Source organism: Phyllobates terribilis, unplaced genomic scaffold, assembly GCF_046119375.1.
Source record: "Phyllobates terribilis strain yellow unplaced genomic scaffold, ASM4611937v1 Scaffold_1__5_contigs__length_1240528914, whole genome shotgun sequence".
Lineage (NCBI taxonomy): Eukaryota > Metazoa > Chordata > Amphibia > Anura > Dendrobatidae > Phyllobates > Phyllobates terribilis.
This window is the reverse complement of record NW_027362761.1, coordinates 883676275-883697105: the sequence shown is the minus strand read 5'-3', so window position 1 is coordinate 883697105 and position 20831 is coordinate 883676275. Positions and strand designations below refer to the sequence as shown.

General features: G+C 49.1%; 1 protein-coding gene across 3 annotated transcripts in view; it reads left to right on the top strand.

Annotated features, from left to right (window-relative positions):
• The window catches only part of LOC141154236 (bifunctional heparan sulfate N-deacetylase/N-sulfotransferase 3-like), an 875193-nt gene that overhangs the window by 380132 nt on the left and 474230 nt on the right, over nucleotides 1-20831 (top strand). The window lies entirely within an intron of this gene.

Genomic DNA, 20831 nt, shown 5'->3' with positions numbered 1-20831 from the left:
ACCCTTATTCTGGGAAACTTCAACATCCCCATAAACAGCCACACCTCCTCATCCACATCCCAGTTTTTATCTTTAACCAGTTCTCTTGGCCTCTCACAGCTTTCAACCTCTGAGACACACAAAGACGGAAATACCCTTGATCTGGTCTTTGTCCGGCTTTGTTAAATCCCCTACCTAGATAACTCCCCTCTTCCCCTCTCTTATCATAACATTCTCTCCTTCACACTCTCAAATCCTTGCCCACCCCTGCACACTCCCACCTATCACACATTCAGAAATCTACAAGCCACTAACCATCATACACTTACAGACTTCCTTCACTCATCACTGTCCCCAATCTCCTCTTTTTCCTGTCCTGATCTGGCTGTAAATCACTACAATGACACTCTCAGTAGCACCCTGGACCAAGTAGCGCCCCTCACCCTCAGAACCTCTAAACACAGAGTAAAACAGCCCTGGCTCACACCGCAAACCCGACTTCTCCAGCGATACTCTAGAAGTGCCGAACGCCTATGGAGGAAAACTCGCATACTAGAAAACTTTATCCACTATAAATTTGTGTTAAAAACCTATAACTCTGCCCTTCACCTCGCAAAACAGTCCTACTTCATCACCCTGATCTCCTCACTATCCAACGACCCCAATTAACTCTTCGATACCTTTCTCTCCCTCCTCAGTCCTAAAGCGCAGGACCCATCAAGGACATTTGTGCTGAGGACTTGACCTCCTACTTCACAGAGAAAATAGACACCATCCATCAGGAAATCAGCTCCCAGCCACCAAGTGCCATGACTCCCATCCCTCCTCACATCTCCCCTGGATCACTCTCCACATTTGACCCAGTCACAGAAGAAGAAGTCTCCAGGCGCCTCTCTTCTTCTCATCCCACTACATGCACCACTGACCCCATTCCCTTACATCTACTGCAGTCTCTCTCTTCAGTTGTCACTGTTCACCTAACTAAAATCTTCAACCTCTCCCTCTTTTCTGGTATCTTCCCCTCCTCCTTCAAACACTCCATCATTACTCCATTATTAAAAAAGCCCTCTCTTGACCCTTCCTGCAAAAACAACTACAGACCAGTCTCCAATCTCCCCTTCATCTCTAAACTTTTGGAGCGCCTGGTCTACTCCCGCCTTACCCATTACCTCTCCATTCACTCTCTTCTAGACCCATCACAGTCCGGATCCGCCCCCTACATTTTACAGAAACAGCACTCATCAAAGTAACTTATGACCTTCTGACAGCAAAACGTAATGGTGACTACTCTCTGCTCATTCTTCTTGACCTCTCTGCAGCTTTTGACACCGTTGACCACAACCTCCTACTTTCTATGCTCCACTCAATCGGCATAAAGGACACTGCTCTCTCCTGGTTCTCTTCCTACCTATCTGACCACTCTTTCAGTTTATCATTTTCTAGCTCCACTTATTCCCCACTTCCTCTCACTATTGGGGTTCCTCAGGGTTCAGTCCTTGGCCCTCTTTTCTTCTCTCTCTACACAGCCCCAGTTGGACAGACCATCAGCAAATTTGGCTTTCAGTGCCATCTTTATGCTGATGACACACAACTATACACCTCATCCCCTGACCTTACCCCCACTGTACTACAGAACACCAGTGACTGTCTGACCGCAGTTTCCAACATCATGTCTGCTCTCTATCTGAAACTCAACCTTTCCAAAACTGAACTTCTTCTGCTCCTGCCATCTACTCACCTCCCTAAATCTGACATCTCCCTCTCTGTGTGTGGCACCACAATAACGCCGAACCAGCAGGAGCGCGGTCTGGGCGTTGTGTTTGACACCAATCTTTCCTTCACCTCTCTTGCCCGGTCTTGTCACTTGCACCTGAAGGACATCTCTAAAATCCGCCCCTTTCTCACCTTGGAAACAGCAAAAACCCTTACTGTTGCCCTGATACACTCCCGCCTTCACTACTGTAATTCTCTATTAATTGGCCTCCCCCTCACTCGACTTTCCCCTCTCCAGTCCATTCTTAATGCTGCAGCCAGGGTCATCTATCTGGCTAATCATTACTCAGATGCTTCCTCTCTATGCCAGTCATTGCACTGGATACCCATGAATTATGCTGTGCACTCCACAGTACGGCACCCCCTACATCTCTTCCCTCATTTCTGTTTATCGGCCTACCCGTCTCTATGCTCCGCAAGCGACTTTCGAATAACATATGCACTAATCCATACCTCCCACTCCCAGCTCCAAGATTTCTCCCGAGCTGCACCTATTCTTTGGAATGCTCTACCCCAAGAAATTAGGACAAACCACAACTTACACAGTTTTAGGCGTGCCCTAAAAACACACCTGCTTAGGGTGGCTTATCACGTTCCCTAATCAAAGTTCTTTTTATATTTTTATAGCCCATTTATTATTTCTCCAAACATAAGTCTCCACCAAACTCTACTGCACCCAAAAGTACTACAGATACTGGCTGGTGACGAGCTCATGCAGCCTTTATCTATCCCTCATCCCCTCAAGATGGCTGGACCATCATTGTAAATAAGCCCCTGTACTTTGTGTCACCCCCACCTCATTGTAGATTGTAAGCTCTTACGAACAGGGTCATCATTATTTTTGCTTTAATTATTGTATTATCTTTAGCTATGTTACTTATGACTGTTGTATATGAACCTCTGAATTGTAAAGCGCTGCGTATTATGTTGGCGCTATATAAATAAAGATTATTATTATTAAGACTAAGCCTTTTTGTGCTTCCTGTCAACAGATCTTTCAATGTGTTACAACATACAGTTTACACAGAAATCACAGTATTTCCATGGAACACACTGTACATTTGGTATCCCATGGAGATGGCCGCATTGTGGGATACCATAATAAATAACAGAGAGTAGTATCTTGTTTCTATCTTTGCATAAGTAGTGTTGTTCTACTAAGAATAAATTAGTAAAAAATGAGATGCCTCATTGATGGTGTTACATGATGTGTAAGTACAGTGGTGGCCAAAAGTTTTGGCACCCCTGCAATTCTGTCAGATAATACTCAGTTTCTTCCTGAAAATTATTGCAATCACAAATTCTTTGGTATTATTTTCTTCATTTAATTTGCTTGCAAGGAAAAAACACAAAAGAGAATGAAGCAAAAATCAAATCATTGATCATTTCATACAAAACTCCAAAAATAGGCCAGACAAAAGTATTGGCACCCTCAGCCTAATACTTGGTTGCACAACCTTTAGCCAAAATAACTGCGAACAACCGCTTCTGGTAACCATCAATGAGTTTCTTACAATGCACTGCTGGAATTGTAGACCATTCTTCTTTGGCAAACTGCTCCAGGTCCCTGATATTTGAAGGGTGCCTTCTCCAAACTGCCATTTTGAGATTTCTCCACAGGTGTTCTATGGGATTCAGGTCTGGACTCATTGCTGGCCACCTTAGAAGTCTCCAGTGCTTTCTCTCAAACCATTTTATAGTGCTTTTGGGAGAGTGTTTTGGGTCATTGTCCTGCTGGACGACCCATGACCTCTGAGGGAGACCCAGCTTTCTCACACTGGGCCCTACATTATGCTGCAAAATTTGTTGGTAGTCTTCAGACTTCATAATGCCATGCACATGGTCAAGCAGTCCAGAGCCAGAGGCAGCAAAGCAACCCCAAAACATCAGGGAACCTCGGCCATGTTTGACTGTAGGGACCGTGTTCTTTTCTTTGAATGCCTCTTTTTTTTCCCTGTACACTCTATGTTGATGCTTTTTGCCAAAAAGCTCTACTTTTGTCTCATCTGACCAGAGAACATTCTTCCAAAACGTTTTAGGCTTTCTCAGGTAAGTTTTGGCTAACTCCAGCCTTGCTTTTTTATGTCTCGGGGTAAGAAGTGGGTCTTCCTGGGTATTCTACCATACAGTCCCTTTTCATTCAGACGCCAATGGATAGTACGGGTTGACACTGTTGTAACCTCAGACTGCAGGGCAGCTTGAACTTGTTTAGATGTTAGTCGAGGTTCTTTATCCACCATCCGCACAATCTTGCGTTGAAACCTCTCTTCAATTTTTCTTTTCCGTCCACATCTAGGGAGGTTAGCCACAGTGCCATGGGCTTTAAACTTCTTGATGACACTGCGCACAGAAGACACAGGAACATTCAGGTCTTTGGAGATGGACTTGTAGCCTTGAGATTGCTCATGCTTCCTCACAATTTGGTTTCTCAAGTCCTCAGACAGTTCTTTGGTCTGCTTTCTTTTCTCCATGCTCAATGTGGTACACACAAGGACACAGGACAGAGGTTGAGTCAACTTTACTCCATGTTAACTGGCTGCAAGTGTGACTTAGTTATTGCCAACACCTGTTAGGTGCCACAGGTAAGTTACAGGTGCTATTAATTACACGAATTAAAGAAGCATCACATGATTTTTCAAACAGTGCCAATACTTTTGTCCACCTCCTTTTTTATGTTTGGTGTGGAATTGTATACAATTTGGCTTTAGGACAATTCTTTTTGTGTTTTTTCATTGAAGACAAATTAAATGAAGATAATAATACCAAAGAATTTGTGAAGGCAATCATTTTCAGGAAGAAACTGAGTATTATCTGACAGAATTGCAGAGGTGCCAATACTTTTGGCCACCACTGTATCTGCCTGTGTTTCTCAACATTTAGGAAACCATTAATCTTGACCAAATCCCCATCTCCAATTGCTAAAATGCAACTCAAACCTGTACCTCCACCATGCTTCACTGTTGCCTGTAGTTACACATTATTGTACTGCTCATTAGAGATGAGCGTTGTTCGTTTCGAACTGTTCGCCAATCTCAAATTCGAGCTGCTTTGGGCGGTGTTCGAGCCGCTCAGCGAACACGAACGATTTGAAAAAAATTCGGCTGTTCGAGGTTATGTTCGATAACTGTTCGTGCACCAAAATCATAACTGGATTTTTTCTCAGTAATGATGAAAATTAATGTTAATACGCAGTTTGAGTGTACAGCGGGGCGGGGGGAGGGGCAGGGGATGGATCTCTACAGGAATAATGAAGATCTCCATTTTTTTTTTCTCTTTCCCGCATTTACAGTGGGGAGGTGCAATCTGTCAGCCTATCAGCAGCGCACACACGGAGCAAAGTGCTTTTTTTCACACAAGCAAGGGCATGTGTCATTGGCAGTGTATGTCACATGTCCTTGCCCTATAAGACCCAGCCATTTTCCCCATCGCCACCATTTTCTCACTGCTGCAGCTGCGTGTTAGACGGCACCGCTGTTGCTGTGTGCGCTATACCTTGTTAATTTCAAGCCAATTTTCGCACAAATCTACAGATAGCTTGGGAGTAGGGAATAGTTGTGATTGCAGTCCTTTTAAGAACTAGGTTACAGCATTTCCTACGACTTTTATCAGGCAGGTCTGTGCTCTTAAATAGATAGGTTGTGGGAGTAAAGACTAATTGTAATTGCAGTCCTTTTCAGGACTAAGTTACATCATTCCTATCAGTTTTTGCCAGGCAGGTCTGTGCCAGTGCTGTGCAAGTTTTTTTCACAGCATTTGGCTAAATCTAGCAAAGCTAATCCTTTTTGGCCTATTGCAGAGTGTGTTAGTCAGTGGAGTAGCCTATCTGTGTTGCAAGCTACACCACCTGTGTATAGAATACCAATTTTTTTACTGTACCTAGTGAAGTAAAACCTTTTGGGTATAGCATCATTCTATTAGTCCATCTATACTGACCTCCAACACGTTGCAAATTGAATATAATTTTTTTCTGCATCTAGCTCTGAAAAAATATTTGGCCTTCTAGCAGTGTGTGGAACTTGTTCTATTAGTCAATCTATACTGACTGTAGCGTCGGCATCCCTGCCTCCTGCTAGGCAGGGACGCTGTTCCCCTCACCTCTCCGCTCTGAGCCCGGCGTCTTCCTCCCGCTCTGCTGGCAGCGCGCTGCTTCCCGGCCACTGGTGCTTAGGGCGCGCGCGCGCTCCCCCTCTTTAAAGGGGCCGCGCGCGCCGTCCTAAGGAATCCCCGGCCAATGGCCGGAGGACTTCACCATATATAAGGCACCTCCTCCAAAATGGAGGTGCCCGAGCAATGTTGTTGCAAAGCCTTCACTCTGCTTCAGCCCTCAGGTCCTGTTTCCAGTTACCTGCCAGTCACCTGCCAGATTCCTGCCTGTTACCTGCCAGTCACCTGACAGATTCCTGCCTGTTACCTGCCAGTCACCAGCCAGATTCCTTCCTGTTACCTGCCAGTCACCTGCCAGATTCCTGCTTGATACCTGCCAGATATCCGTTTACCTGCTTGCAAGCCTGCGGTCCGACGGTCTGCCTTCCGACACCTTTCAGTCTGTCTATGGACCAGCCTGCCCGCTCACCTGGGAGCGCTCGTCTGCTACCTGCCTGCTAGCCTACCTGGAGGCTCCGCCGTCACTTACCGTGACCACCTGCCTGTCCAGAGACTCTCGCCTTCTCATCTAGGAACGCTCACCTGCTACCTGCCTGCTAGCCTACCTGGAGGCTCTGCCGTCACTAGCCATAACGACCTGCCTATCCAGAGACTGTCCCTGTCACTTGCCGTGAGTACCCGTCCTTCTACCCAGAGACTGTCCCTGTCACTTGCCGTGACTACCTGCCCTTCTACCCAGAGACTGTCCCTGTCACTTGCCGTGACTACCTGCCCTTCTACCCAGAGACTGTCCCTGTCACTTGCCGTGATTACCTGCCCGTCTTCCCTGGGAGCCACCCGCCCCCTTGTATAGTTGCTCAGAGGTTCCGCCTCCCAGACCCGCTACAGTTTGCTCGGGCCATGGAATCCGGTAGCACCCAAGCTCCCTCGCTCTCGGACCTATGTCATGAACTGTCCCGTCAGAGGTCCCAACAGGAGTCCATCCTGAGTCACCTGCGGAGTGTCAACTCTCGCCTGGACACTCTGTCTGCTCCACCTGCAACCACCGCTAGTGTCATGACTCGCAACCCGGCAGCGCCGCTGCCCACCAATACCATGGTATCCTGTCCCGGACCCCGGTTTTCTGCACCTCCTCGTTTCGGAGGTGACTCCGCTCAAGCTCGGGGCTTCATAAACCAGTGCACCCTGCACTTTGAACTCTTGTCCCACCAGTTTATCTCCGAACGGTCCAAAGTAGCCTTTATCATGTCCCACCTCACCGGGGAGGCTCTGGCTTGGCTAAATCCTCTGTGGGAGAGAGGAGATCCCCTGGTGTCTGACCTGCCAGCCTTTCTCACGGCTTTCCGGAAAGTCTTCGACGAACCCGGACGGAAGACCTCATCCGCATCGTCTCTGCTACGCCTCCGTCAAGGAGATCTCACCGTGGGCCAATATGCCATACGGTTCCGTACCCTTGCTTTGGAGCTGGCCTGGGATAACGATGCTCTGGTGTCTGTCTTCTGGGAGGGTCTGTCCGGCCGTATTAAAGATGAACTCGCCGGTCGGGACATTCCTACCACTCTCGACGACTTAATAACACTTGCCACCCGGATTGACATCCGATTCCAGGAGCGCGCCAAAGAGGTTACCCGTGAGAGGAGGTTTACACGTCTAGCCCCCACCTTCCAGAAACCCGTCACTCCCTCCGTTACTCCCCAGGCACACTTACCTGAGCCTATGCAGGTCGACCAGACCAAGATGATCAAAACCCGTCAAGACTTACGCCGTGCCGAGGGGAGCTGCTTCTACTGTGGCAGTAAGGAGCACCGGATCCGTTCCTGCCCAGAGAGGTCGGGAAACGCCTGTGTCTAGGATCGCTCAGAGAGGTCGCCCTAGACAAAAGTATACCCTCTCCATCTCTGATGCTGTCAGTCTCTATCACCTGCGGAGAGAACCGCTATTTCGAACTGGCTCAACTTGACTCAGGAGCTGCTGGAAATCTCATTTCTCAGTCTCTGGTAGAGAAATACCGCATTCCCACCAAACCTCTGGCCGTACCTTTATCTGTCGCCGCCGTGGATGGGGGCCTCTTACCACATCCCATCCAACTCATCACCGAATCCATAACTCTGCAGGTGGGAATGCTGCATTCTGAGAGCATCTCCTTTCATGTTCTGCCTGGACTCTCTCACGCACTCTTGTTAGGCCTACCTTGGCTCCAGAAACATGCACCCGTGCTTGACTGGCAGACCGGAGAAGTCCTTCGCTGGGGACAGGAGTGCCATAGGACTTGTCTAGTTCCCGTTCATCCTGCTCGTCCTTCTCCTACCCCAGTCAGTCTACCCGGTCTACCGGTTCCCTATTGGTCTTATGTGGATGTCTTCAATAAAAAAGAAGCAGAGACATTACCCCCTCATAGACCATACGATTGTCCAATCGACCTGATTCCCGGCTCTACTCCTCCCCGTGGGCGTATCTACCCTTTGTCCGCAGCGGAGACCCGGTCCATGTCAGAATATATTGAGGAGAGTCTGGCCCGGGGATTTATCCGGAAATCTACCTCCCCGGCGGGAGCAGGCTTCTTCTTCGTCAAAAAGAAGGACGGCTCACTCCGTCCATGTATAGATTATAGAGGCCTTAAACAGATTACAGTGAAGAATAAATACCCCCTCCCGCTCATTCCTGAATTATTTGACCGCCTGAGGGGGGCTAGAATCTTCACCAAGCTGGATCTCCGTGGGGCGTATAACCTGGTCCATATCCGTCAGGGGGATGAGTGGAAGACGGCATTCAACACGCGGGACGGCCACTATGAGTACCTTGTAATGCCCTTCGGTCTCTGTAACGCTCCTGCCGTCTTTCAAGAGTTGGTCAATGACATCTTCCGTGACCTTCTCTACTCCTGCGTGGTGGTGTACCTGGACGACATCTTGGTCTTCTCTCCGGACCTTCCTACTCATCGGAGGGATGTTCGTCAGGTCCTGCTCAGGCTCAGGCAGAACCACCTCTACGCTAAATATGAGAAGTGCATCTTTGAGCAGACCTCTCTTCCATTTCTGGGCTACATAATCTCTCAGACCGGCCTACAAATGGATCCTGAGAAACTGTCTGCCATCCAGAAGTGGCCCCGACCAGAGGGGTTGAAGGCTATTCAGCGGTTCCTGGGCTTCGCCAACTATTACCGCCTCTTAATACCGCACTTCTCTTCCCGGACTGCCCCTATCTCTGCGCTCACCCGTAAGGGTACTAATCCCAGAAGATGGCCGCCCGAAGCTGAGGAGGCCTTTCTTTCCTTAAAACAGGCCTTCTCCTCCGCCCCGGTGCTGCATCGTCCGGACGGCAACAAACAATTCTTCCTAGAAGTTGACGCTTCCTCCTCCAGAGCCGGGGCGGTACTTACCCAAAAGTCATCTTCCGGGAGAATGGTAACCTGCGTTTTTTTCTCCAAACTCTTCTCCTCTTCTGAGCGCAACTATTCTATTGGAGACCGTGAATTGTTAGCCATTAAGCTGGCACTGGAGGAGTGGCGTTACCTGCTCGAGGGGGCTCTTCACCCGGTAATAATTTACACGGACCACAAGAACTTGGCTTACCTTCAGAACGCCCAGAGACTTAACCCGCGTCAAGCCCGGTGGTCCTTGTTTTTTGCCCGCTTTGATTTTGTTCTTCATTTTCGCCCGGCAGACAAAAACATCAAAGTTGATGCCTTGTCCCGATCCTTCCTGGTGTCTGATCTAGAGGAGGAACCTAAGCACATCATTGATCCCGCCAGAGTAATGCAAGTGGCTCCCATGAGTCTAAATCGTCTCCCTCCCGGTAAGACGTTTGTTACTGTACCTGATCGGAAGAAGGTCCTACACTGGGGTCATTCGTCTAAGCTAGCTGGCCACGCGGGTCAGAAAAAGACCCTCCAGCTCATTACCCGGCATTACTGGTGGCCTACCCTGCACAAGGATGTAATAGACTTTGTTTCTGCCTGTGTATCCTGCGCCCGCAACAAAGTTCCGAGACACCTGCCAGCCGGTCGCCTTCTTCCTCTTCCAGTACCTGCTGCCCCGTGGCAGCATATTGCTATGGACTTTATAACGGATCTTCCTGTCTCTGCCGGTTGTACGGTCATTTGGGTGGTCGCTGATCGCTTCTCCAAGATGGCGCACTTCATTCCCCTGCCGGGTCTCCCGTCTGCACCCGAACTGGCTAAAGACTTTATCTGCCACATCTTCCATCTCCATGGCCTGCCCCTCCACATCGTGTCAGATCGTGGGGTTCAGTTCACCTCACGCTTCTGGAGAGCCACATGTAAGTTGCTTGACGTCACTCTGGACTTCTCCGCTTACCATCCACAGTCCAATGGTCAAGTGGAGCGGATCAATCAGAACCTGACCAGTTACCTCCGGCACTTCGTTAATGCCCACCATTCGGACTGGGTGGATCTCCTACCATGGGCCGAGTTCTCTTACAATAATCACGAGAGCGAATCTTCCTCCAAATCCCCGTTTTTTGTAGTCTTCGGTCAGCATCCTCGGATCCCATTTCCCGTCTCCACCTCGGTGGACAATCCGGCTGCGGAATCTCTCGTTCGCGAATTCTCCTCCATTTGGGAGAGTACCCGATCCGCACTCCTTCAGTCGTCCGAACGGAGGAAAAAACACGCTGACAAGAAACGCCTGGATCCTCCACAATTCCGTCCTGGAGATAAAGTCTGGCTCTCGTCCAAATATGTCCGGCTCAAGATTCCCTCCTGGAAGTTATCAAACAGATCAACCCGGTGGCCTATAAATTAAAACTCCCGGCCAACTTACGGATCCCTAACTCCTTCCATGTATCTCTCCTCAAACCCGTGGTACTTAACTCTTTTTCCAAGTCTACAGGTACGCCTCCTGCTCCGGTTTCCGCTGAGAACGAGTTTGAGGTAGAGAACATTCTGGCCACCAAAAGGGTAAGAGGAAAAACCTTTTTTCTGGTAGATTGGAAGGGGTTTGGTCCTGAGGAGAGAATGTGGGAGCCCCGGGAGAACATCCATGCCCCTCTCATCCTTGATAAATTTCTCTCTGGCCTAAAAAAGGGGGGCCTAAAGGGGGGGTACTGTAGCGTCGGCGTCCCTGCCTCCTGCTAGGCAGGGACGCTGTTCCCCTCACCTCTCCGCTCTGTGCCCGGCGTCTTCCTCCCGCTCTGCTGGCAGCGCGCGCTGCTTCCCGGCCACGGTGCTTAGGGCGCGCGCTCCCCCTCTCTTAAAGGGGCCGCGCGCGCAGTCCTAAGGAGTCCCCGGCCAATGGCCGGAGGACTTCACCATATATAAGGCACCTCCTCCAAAATGGAGGTGCCTGAGCAATGTTGTTGCAAAGCCTTCACTCTGCTTCAGCCCTCAGGTCCTGTTTCCAGTTATCTGCCAGTCAGCTGCCAGATTCCTGCCTGTTACCTGCCAGTCACCTGACAGATTCCTGCCTGTTACCTGCCACTCACCTGCCAGATTCCTGCCTGTTACCTGCCAGTCACCTGCCAGATTCCTGCTTGATACCTGCCAGATATCCGTTTACCTGCTTGCAAGCCTGCGGTCCGACGGTCTGCCTTCCGACACCTGTCAGTCTGTCTATGGACCAGCCTGATCGCTCACCTGGGAGCGCTCGTCTGCTACCTGCCTGCTAGCATACCTGGAGGCTCCGCCGTCACTTGCCGTGACCACCTGCCTGTCCAAAGACTCCTGTCTGCTCACCTGGGAGCGCTCATCTGCTACCTGCCTGCTAGCCTAACTGGAGGCTCCGCCGTCACTTGCCGTGACCACCTGCCTGTCCAGAGACTCCTGTCTGCTCAACTGGGAGCGCTCATCTGCTACCTGCCTGCTAGCCTACCTGGAGGCTCTGCTGTCACTTGCCGTGACCACCTGCCTGTCCAGAGACTCTCGCCTGCTCACCAAGGAGCGCTCACCTGCTACCTGTCTGCTAGCCTACCTGGAGGCTCTGCCGTCACTAGCCGTGACCACCTGCCTGTCCAGAGACTGTCCCTGTCACTTGCCGTGAGTACCCGTCCTTCTACCCAGAGACTGTTCCTGTCACTTGCCGTGACTACCTGCCCTTCTACCCAGAGACTGTCCCTGTCACTTGCCGTGACTACCTGCCCTTCTACCCAGAGACTGTCCCTGTCACTTGCCGTGACTACCTGCCCTTCTGCCCAGAGACTGTCCCTGTCACTTGCCGTGATTACCTGCCCGTCTTCCCTGGGAGCCACCTGCTTCCTTACAAGGACCGCCCCCTTGTATAGTTGCTCAGAGGTTCCGCCTCCCAGACCCATTACACTGACCTCCATCAGGTTGCAAATTGAATATAATTTTTTTCTGCATCTAGCTCTGAAAAAATATTTGGGCTTCTAGCAGTGTGTGGGACTTGTTCTATTAGTCCATCTATACTGACCTCCATCAGGTTGCAAACTGAATATAATTTTTTTCTGCTTCTAGCTCTGAAAAAATATTTGGGCTTTTAGCTGTGTGTGGGACTTGTTCTATTAGTCCATCTATACTGACCTCCATCACTTTTCAAATTGAATATAATATTTTTCTGCATCTAGCTCTGAAAAAAATATTTGGCCTTCTAGCAGTGTGTGGGACTTGTTCTATTAGTCCATCTATACTGACCTCCATCAGGTTGCAAACTGAATATAATTTTTTTCTGCATCTACCTCTGAAAAAATATTTGGGCTTCTAGCAGTGTGTAGGACTTGTTCTATTAGTCCATCTATACTGACCTCCATCAGGTGGCAAATTGAATATAATTTTTTTCTGCATCTAGCTCTGAAAAAATATTTGGGCTTCTAGCAGTGTGTGGGACTTGTTCTATTAGTCCATCTATACTGACCTCCATCAGGTTGCAAACTGAATATAATTTTTTTCTTCATCTACCTCTGAAAAAATATTTGGGCTTCTAGCTGTGTGTGGGACTTGTTCTATTAGTCCATCTATACTGACCTCCATCAGGTTGCAAATTGAATATAATATTTTTCTGCATCTAGCTCTGAAAAAATATTTGGCCTTCTAGCAGTGTGTGGGACTTGTTCTATTAGTCCATCTATACTGACCTCCATCAGGTTGCAAACTGAATATAATTTTTTTCTGCATCTAACCCAGACAATAGTTTTGGCCTAATACCACAGTTTGGCCTCTCAGCTCTGCTCGGTTCCCATCCATTGTTTTTTTGTGCAAACAACTCCAGAGTTGTGAATTAGTTAACAACCAAAATGAGCGGAAAAAGGCCTGCTGCAGGTGGAAAGGGGAATAGGTGTGTTGGGAAGGGGAAAAAAGGTTGTGTCCGTGGAGTAGGTGTTAAAGCAACAGTAACATCGGCAGAAGAAAGACCATCTTCCAGCAAAACTAAAATGTCTACTTCTTTTAGCGGACAATGTGATAAGATCCCTTTCTTACGGCCACGCCAATTGCTACAAATTCCAGATGAGGCACAAAAACAGCAGGTGCTTCAAGGGATATCAAGTGCTCCTTTAAGTGGGCTCTCCTCCACATCAACTTCAACATCACAAATACTCCAGTCCTCAGAGGTGTCACCCCAATCGCACTTGCTTCCTCACAGCTCCCAAATCTCCAGCTGCCCGTCTGAGTATGAGGTAGAACAGATGGTTGAGTCTGCAGAGCTGTTTACTCATACTATAGCCTGGGAATCAGAGGTCGGCTCCAGCGCTTCTGTGAATCCAGACGAGGAAATGATCTGCACTGATGCCCAGAATCTTTATGAGTCGGATCCAGGACCAGACGCAGAAGGTTCTGACCATAATGTAGACCCTCATTCCCAAACTGTAACTCCTGTTGGTGGAGACAATGAGGAAGACGATGATGAGACTCAAATATCTGATTGGAGCGACAACTTTAGCTTTTTGTCAGGGCAGGAACAGGTTGGCTCTGAGGACGACGGGTGTGATAACACACAGGGTGATGATGATGAGGTTGGAGATCCCACTTACTGTCAACCCACAGTCAGCCAAGAGATGAGGTCAGCAGAGGAGGTGGAGGAGGATGCTAGTGATGACGAGGTCAGGTTGCGCCTTCCTGGACAGAGACGTAGTACTGGAAGCACATCAACAACTGCATCCTCAAACACAACTCTGCCTCTCACCACAAGTCGTGGTGGCTCTTCAGGTCGCATGGATGCTAAGCCTTGCATAGCCTGGGCATTTTTTCAGATCGATAAAGATGATCCAACTCGTGTTATCTGTAACATTTGTCAGCAAAAGCTAAGTAGAGGCCAAAAAATACATAGTTTGAGTACTTCATCCATGAACCGTCACATGGACATGAAGCATAAGTTGCAGTGGGAAGCTCACTGTGCTACAATGCGGCCTAGCCAGCCGGGCCAACCGCCATCTGCCACATCTTGTGCATCCGCAGCCTCTTCATCCTCTGTGACTGGGGGGACAGCAGTCACACCTGTTTTGGGACGCAGACCTGCCACCTCTTTACCCGCAACAGCCAGCGTGATTGGCAGGTCATCATTTTCTTTGGGGGTGGTAACACCAGCTGGTGTTCAGCGCTGTCCGACATCGATAGCACCACCTTTGGATCAAGGCAACCTAACATGTCCACCTGCATCTTCCTCACAGACCGGAAGTTTGCCGGGGACACCCTTCTCAACCCCGTCTAAGCACAACAGCCAGCCCTCAGTCCCTCAGATGTGGACAAGTAAAAGACCATTTCCTCCTAGCCATGAGAAAGCTAAGAGGTTGAATTTCACCATCAGCAAGCTTTTGGCTACAGAAATGCTGCCTTTCCGCCTGGTGGACACAGAGGATTTTCGAGACCTTATGTCCGTCGCAGTGCCCCAGTACCAGATGCCCAGTCTGCACTACTTCTCAAAGAAAGGTGTGCCTGCGCTCCACCAGCATGTCGCACACAACATCACCGCTTCTTTGAGAAACTCTGTGTGTGACAGGGTGCTTTTCACCACAGACACTTGGACGAGTAGGCATGGACAGGGGCGTTACATGTCGCTGACTGGGCACTGGGTAACTATGGTGACAGCAGGACAAGGGGCTGCTGTCCAAGTCTTGCCGTCCCCACAAGTTGTGCGTCAATCCTCTTTATCTCAAAGTTCCTCCACTGCTTCTGCCTCCTCAACCTCCTCTCGGTCCTCCACCTGCACCCAAAGCCTGTCTGGTCATGCCACAAGCTTTCTAACTGCGCAGAAGGGATCCTGCACACCTCCTTACTATGCTGGCAGTAGGGCTCAATGTCATCAGGCGGTTTTTACTTTGAAATGTCTGGGAAATGTGAGTCACACAGCTGAGGAGTTGTGGTCAGCTCTGGAGAACCAATTTCATGAATGGTTGTCTCCACTGGACCTGAAACCAGGGAAGGCCGTGTGCGACAATGCTGCAAACCTGGGTGCGGCCCTTCGCCGGGGCAATGTCACACACGTGCCTTGTATGGCTCAAGTGTTGAACCTGGTTGTCCAGCAATTTTTAGCCCACTATCCCGGACTAGATGGCCTTCTGCAGAGGGCACGGTCGCTGTGTGCTCACTTTCGCCGTTCGCATCCCGCAGCTCAGCGACTTACATCTCTACAGAAGTCGTTGGGCCTGCCACTTCACCAGCTAAAATGCGATGTGCCTAACCAGTGGAATTCAACTCTGGACATGTTGCAGCGACTGTGGCAGCACCGACAAGCCCTGGTGCAATATGTTCTGACGTATAGCCTGGGCCAATGGGATCCAGAGGTGGGGCAAATCATGCTGGAAGAGTGGTCTCAGATCAGGGACCCATGCACCCTTCTGCACAGTTTTGAAATGGTGACGAAGATGTTTATTGCTGACGATGCCATTATCAGCATGACTATTCCGGTGATTTACATGCTGGAGCACATGTTAAACAGAATTCGGAGTCAGGTGGTGGCACAAGAGGAGGTGGAGGAAGTAGAGGAGGAGGAGTTGTATGCGGAAGGGCTAACATCTGCAAGGTCCAGACGGTCGGCAGCACCAAGGCGGCAGGCATGTGAGGGTGGGGGAGATGGTTTTACCAGGGCGCATGGTAGCAGCCAAACTAGTGAGGAAGGTGCAGGAGCCCAGGAAGAAGTGGAGGACGAACTGATGGAAGACTCATCAGATGAGGGAGACCTTGATCACATTTCTGTTGTGCGAGGTTGGGGGGAGAGGACAGAGGAAGGAAGCATGATTGTTACCTCGCCACCAACACAACAGGGACTTGGTGCTCCTGGATGCACAAGACACATGAGTGCCTTCTTGCTGCACTACCTGCAACTTGATCCTCGAATTGGGAGAATTAGAAATAATCCTGACTACTGGGTTGCCACACTGTAAGATCCCCGGTACAAAAGTAAATTTGCAGAAATAATTCCTGCCATAGAAAGGGATGCACGCATGCAGGAGTATCAGCAGAGACTGTTGCAGAATCTTGCATGTGCTTTTCCACAAAACACCAGTGGTGCACGTAGGGAATCTCACAGTTCCAACTTGCCAATCGTGGGAACGTCGAGTGTTCAGCACTCAAACCGTAACAGAAACACAGTATCTGCTGGTAACATCAATTTTGCGGAATCATTTCACCACTTTTTTAGCTCATCCTTTGCAAGGCCACAGGAGACAAGAAGTCTGACACATAGTCAACGCCTAGAGACGATGGTACAGGAGTATCTCCAAGTAAACATTGAAGCCATGACTGTGTCACTGGACCCTTGCTCTTTTTGGGCTTCCAATCTGGATAAATGGCCGGAGCTTGCCACTTACGACTTGGAGATCTTGTCATGCCCCGCAGCCAGCGTTCTGTCTGAACGTGTGTTCAGCGCTGCTGGTGGTGTGCTGACACATAATCGCACGCGGCTCTCCACTGATAATGTAGACAGACTCACGTTCATAAAGATGAACAAATCATGGATCCGAAACGACTTTTCTACCCCTGTGTCATCCTGGGGAGAGTAAAAGCTTGATGATTGGTTAAAATCACCTCACCAACCATTTTAAGCTTTCAAATTACTAATCATGTTTATCTGTATCTTGGCTGGAAAATAATTTGGGCTTTGTAGCAGTGTGCAGTACTGATTCTATTAGGCCATCTATACTAAGCTCCACCAGATTTAAAATTACTAATCATGTTTATCTGTATCTTGGCTGGAAAATAATTTGGGCTTTGTAGCAATGTGCAGTACTGATTCTATTAGGCCATCTATACTAAGCTCCACCAGATTTAAAATTAATAATAATTTTTAGCTGCATCTAGCCCGGAAAATAATTTTGGGGCTCCGAGATGCGCAAGACACATAAGTGCCTTCTTGCTGCACTATCTGCAACATGACCCTCAGATTGTCAGAATTCGAAGTAATCCTGACTACTGGGTTGCCACACTCTTAGATCCCCCACACTCTTCGATCAACCTTTTCATTTTAATAAAGACCAAAAAAATGGTCATTTTTGAAATTATAAGCATTAGCAGGTTATTAGAAACTGAAATCAAACAGTTTTCAACTCAAAACTTTATTCTAGGTGATGTTACATTTGCACATAGGACCCCTTGTTCGAAAGGAGCTTCTGAACTCTCTCGTCCATTGAATTTGTCAGGTTTTGGATGGTTTCTGCTTCAATTGTTTTGCATGAGGACAGAATACCCTCCCAGAGCTGTTGCTTAGATGTGAAGTGCCTCCCGCCATCATAGACACTCCTTTTGATGATGTTCTGAATGGGGTAGAGGTCAGGGGAGCATGGGCGTCACACCATAAGTTTGTCCCCTTTTATGCCCATATCAGCCAGAGATGCAGATGTGTTATGTGCAGCATGAGACGGTGCATTATCATGCATGAAAATGATCTTGCTGTGGAATACACGGTTCTTCTTCTTGAACCATGGCAGGAAGTGCTGTTTGAGAAACTCCACATACATTATGGAGTTCATCTTTACCCCTTCAGGGATCCTAAAGGGGCTGACAATCTCTCTCCCCATGATTCCAGCCCAAAACATTACTCCACCTCCTCCTTGTTAGCGCTGTAGCCGTGTTTGCGTGTTGTGTCCATCAACCAGCCATCCTCCACACCATCCATCTGGACCATCGAGCGTTGCATGGCACTCATCCGTGAACAAAACAGTTTTGAAATCAGTCTTCATGTAATGTTTGGCCCACTGGAGCCGTTTCTGCTTGTGTGCAGTGGATAGAGGAGGTCGACAGGATGGCTTACGCACAGCTGCAAACCTCTGAAGGACCCTGTATCTTGTTGTTCGGGAGACGTTGGAGGCACCAGCAGCTTCAAAAACTTGTCTGCTGGCTTGTTTGCCGCTGCTCTTTTAACCTGACGTAATTGCCTGTAGGAAAGAGTCCTCAGTTTGCCCTTATCAGCACGCACACGTGTGTATTGTGAATCAGCTACATACTTCTTGATTGCCAAGACACTTCTTCCTGATCATCGCACAATGTTGATTGTAGTCATGCCTTGACCTAAACACTCCACAATTTGTTGCTTCTCAGCAGCCGACACATGCTTTTTCTTTCCCATTTTAGCAGAAAATGTAGGCTGCTTAATAATGTGGGACAGTCTTCTTAAGTAGTCTTGCCATTCATTGGACACACCTGCCAAACTAATTAGCACAGGTGTCTGCAATTGCTTACTGTTATATAAAGAGCCCTGACACACATCACCATCAATGAGTTTAACTGACAAACAAACAAATTCTTCCCTTATCACTCCTAAACACTTTTTGCATAATAATTTGAAACACAGTGTACATGTGCTTTTCCACAAAACACCAGTGGTTCACGTAGTGTATCTTACAGTTCTAACTTGCCAACCGTAGTCTGTATGGAGTTGTTCAATAAAGGGCCCAAAATTAAGATAACATAGATGGGAGAGGTCTCTATGAATAGGAATTCCTAAGAATTTGACACCCTGTGAGGGCCAGTTAAAGGGAAAGTTGGACTGGATGGAATCCTGTATGGATTTGGGGAGGGAGACATCGAGGGCCTCAGACTTCGCTGTATTGATTTTAAAATTTGACCATGTAACAAAGTGATCTATTTCAGCCATAACAGCCTGCTGATGGATATATGTGATTGACATCATCAGCAAATGCAGAGCACTTGTACTCGGTGCCTCCCACCTCAATCCACCTATTATTGGGGTTATGGCGAATTGATGAGAGCAGGTGCTCCGTCACTAGGATGTATAAGAGAGGGGACAGAGGACATCCCTGCCTTGTCCCATTGGTGATTGTGAAAGGTGATGAAAATGTTCTGACGCGCCCCCTGGGCCTTGGGACATCCGGAGCCGGACCCTTTTTGGTGGATGCTGGTGGTTGTAGTCTCCGTGGCGGTGACCCGGTTCCGTGGCTCAGGGTGGTCAAACCAGTGGCGGAACTATTTATGTGGTTTTGATGTTTAAATGTCTGACTACGCCACCCGTGGATTGCGGTCAGAGTGAACCGCCGCTGCAGGGCAGACCGCTGAGGCTGGTGTTGTGGGTGCAGCAGAGTGTAGCATAACTCTCCACGGTAGGAGTATAGCCTCAGGGCAGTGTATGCGGAGGATGGGGGTGATGGTGCAGGGCAGCAGCAGCAATGACACGGAGTCAGTGATGCAGTCCAGGGCCTTTACTCACAGTTCTTATTATCCAGACCACTTCTGCAGGTAACGGCTGCCCACATCGTACTGTGCTCACAAGGTGAGGGGCTCAGACCGCTCCCAGATAACTTTGGAGCGCTTCACAGGACCCCCTTTGTGTGTCCTTTGTCTGGCCTTTCTTACCAACCCTTCTGTCCAGCTGCCTCGGGCCTCCTCTTGGTAAACTTGGCGCCAGTTTCCCTGACCCTATGTGCTGCCCTCCTAGTGGGTGTAGCGAGGGGCTGCGCCACATAAAATGTCACAGCCTCCGGTTTCTAGCTGAGGGTCATTTCCCGCCTCCACTAGTTTCGGGGACCGGTCTCCCCCTTTGGCCTGACCCCTCCCCGCAGGTGGATTCGGGCGTGCGGTGGCGACTCGCCCGTCCGCACCCCTGGGATCCCTTCGTTCCTCGTTCCTGGAGCCTTCTCCACTCCTCTTCCTTCCTTCTCCCTCTTCCAGGCCTGGGCCTCTGTTACTAGGCCCGCCTCTGGAGCAGAGCTCATGCAGATCCCCTGCTCCCTGTCACTTCTGCTCAGACTTCTCTGCACTGAACTAAGATGGTGCCCTCCTTTTATACTCCCTTCTCAATGCACCCAGGAACTGCTTCCTCCTTGCTCCTGCACTACAGTGTTCCCCTTCCTCAGTGTTCCCTCCCCCCACTCCAGCCAGGGACAGGGACTGTCGTGCCCATCTCAGAGGCATATTGGTCGCCCTGCCCCACGGCAATGTGGTGTAATGAATGCAGGTGTCGGGGTCCTGATCCACACTCCATCCTTACCTGAGAGTGAGATATCACACCTCTGGGTGAGGTGCAATACCTCTGCAGCAACTAAGCCCACGGGGTGCTACAGTTCCATTTATCTTCAGCCTAGGTGACGCATTGCGATACAGGGCCGTGATTTTGGCTATTAAAGGGTCCCCTAGACCCCTACCACAAGCTTTTTAAGAGAATAATATATTGCGTGCCAGGAGACGCTATGGAATGCTTTCTCAGCATCCAACGAGAGTATCTAATTTTTAACTGCATCTAGCCCAGGAAATACTTTGTGCCTAGTAGCAGTGTCTGCTAGTCAGCGGATTATCCCGGCTGTTAAGCAAGCTACACCACCTGTAGTTTGGACACTTAATTTTTTCAAAGGAAATGCTTAGGGACCACGGGATACTCAGTGAAGAGCATCAGGAGACACCCAAAGGCATAGGGGCTGGGACTGGCGGTAGGACGCCTTGCCGTGGACAGCCGAGCTCGATCCTCATTAAAGCTTTCTAACTGCAGCAGCTTTAGTGGACGCTACTGGAGCTGGAATTACGTGGCTGCTGGCATGAGACTTGCCCTTCAATAGGTCCTTGTAAAAGGATTTAAAGTGTATTCATTCAAATTAGAGAGACAATTTAAATTAAAAAGCTT